Here is a 2,264-nt window from a genome sequence, read left to right as displayed (position 1 = left end):
CACCCCATGGACACGCCGTTCACCGCCGCCGCCTTCCGCGGGACGCCGCCCCCGTCACCGGAGCTGCTCCGGCCGACGCTGCTCTCGCCGCGGCTTTCCTCGCTGCCAAGTCCGAGGCCGCGGCGGCTCAGGAGCGGGTCCGCGCAGCTGCCCTCGTTTGGGAGCGCGAGCGCTCAGCGGCCAATGCTCTTGCTCGTCGGGTCACTGAGGCGGAGCACTACATCCTCCGCACCGGCCCGCGGCCCGCCGTCCCCTTCGTCGAGCACACTGCCTCTTCTTCCCACCAGGCTCCGCCCTCGGGTTCTGGACCCTGGCTCGACCCGATCGATCCCATGGGCACCCAGCTCCATCTTCAAGCCACTGGCGTCCAGAACATCAAGTCCCTGGTCTCTGTCCTCCTCGACCCTACGTCCTCCTCCTACGGGCGCTGGCGGGACCAGGTCCTCCTCGCCCTCCGCTGCTACGCCCTCGATGACCACGTCCTCCTCCACATGCCGGTCGAGGCACGTGACGTGGTGTGGCTGCGCCTCGACAGCGTCGCCCTATCCTGGATCTTTGGGACCATGTCCCTAGATCTGCAGGACATCGTCAGGACTCACGGCGGCACCGCGCGCCAGGCCTGGCTGGTGCTCGAGGGGCAGTTCCTCGGCAGCGCCGAGTTCTGCGCTCTCCAGCTCGACGCCACCTTCTGCACCTTCGAGCAGGGGGACCTCTCCATTGGGGAGTTCTGCAGGAGGATGAAGGGCATGGCCGATGCTCTTCACGACCTCGGGTGCCCGGTGCCCGATCGGGTCTTGGTGTTCAATGTCGTGCGGGGTCTCAGTCCTACCTATGACCACCTGCGAACATGGATCACCCGCCAGAGGCCCTTCCCCTCCTTCCTGTAGGTCCGGGATGACCTGGTCCTCGAGGAGATCACCCGGGGTGTCGTGACCGGCTCGTCCTCCTCCTCCACCGCGCTCGTGGCTGCTCCACTGGCCTCCTCCGCCACGCCCGCCACCTCCCTCCTTGGTGCTCCTCCCACCGGCCAGAACGGGGGTCGGGGGGCCGTGCTGGACGTCGTCGGCGGGAGGGGGGACGTGGTGGTGGTGGTACTGGTGGCCATGCTTCTGGTGCTGCTGGTACCGGTGGTGGCTCTGGTAGGGGCCCCGCTCCCGCTCCTGCCCCTGCCCCTGGAGGTACGCCCTGGCCATCCTTCAGCAACCCATGGTCAGAGCGCATCTCAATGTGGCCATTCCAGGGTCAGGGAGGGGGCCCTCGCAATAGCAGCCGGCGGTCATGTTCACCGGTGCTGCTCCCCTGTTCGCGCCATCCTAGACTCCACCCGCTCAGCCCAGCCAGCCAGCCACCTGGCCTGGGGGGTAGGACCAGGCCGTGCTGACGCAGTCCTTCAGCACCATAGGGCTGACTCCGCCGGTCAGCACTGAGTGGATCGCCGACTCGGGTGCCTCCTTCCACACCACCCTAGACGCCGGTATCCTCTCTTCTGTCCGACCCCCACATCCCTCTTGTCCTTCTTCCATCATGGTGGGTAATGGGTCCTGCCTTCCCGTCACCGCCGTGGGTTCTGCTTCTGATTCTTTCCGCCTTCCTAATATTCTTGTTGCTCCTCAAATGATTCATAATCTTCTTTCCATTCGCCAATTTACTTCTGACAATTCTTGTTCCATCGAATTTGACTCCTCTGGTCTTACTGTGAAGGATTCGTCTTTCCAGCATCCGTTTCTCCGATGTGATAGTTCGGGGCCCCTTTACACCCTTCGCCTTCCTGCTTCCGCTACTTCACCTTCGACTTCCTCTTTGTCTGCTGCTTTTTCCACAACGCCGTCTTCCACCACTTGGCACCACCGGCTTGGTCACCCCGGCCGCGGCGTTTTGGCTCGGCTGAGTCGTAGTACTGATGTTTCTTGTACTAGGGCTCCTGTTGAGCACCTTTGTCATGCGTGCCAGCTTGGTCATCATGTTAGACTTTTTTTTTCTTCTTCTTCGCATGCGACACATGCCTTTGATCTTGTTCATTGTGACCTATGGACTTCTCCTGTACCCAGCATTTTTTGTTATAAATACTATCTGGTGGTGGTTGATGATTTTTCTCATTACTCTTGAACTTTTCCTTTGCGTGCCAAGTCTGAGACCTTTCCCACCCTCCTCCACTTCTTTGCCTGGGTGTCCACTCAGTTCGGCCTCACCATTAAGGCCGTCCAGTGTGACAACATCCAGTGTGACAACGGGCGTGAGTTCGACAACTCCACCTCTTGCTCTTT

This window comes from Panicum virgatum, chromosome 8N (assembly GCF_016808335.1).
Source record: "Panicum virgatum strain AP13 chromosome 8N, P.virgatum_v5, whole genome shotgun sequence".
NCBI classification, from domain to species: Eukaryota; Viridiplantae; Streptophyta; class Magnoliopsida; order Poales; family Poaceae; genus Panicum; species Panicum virgatum.
The sequence above is the reverse complement of the archived record's forward strand: the minus strand, read 5'-3'. Positions refer to the sequence as shown.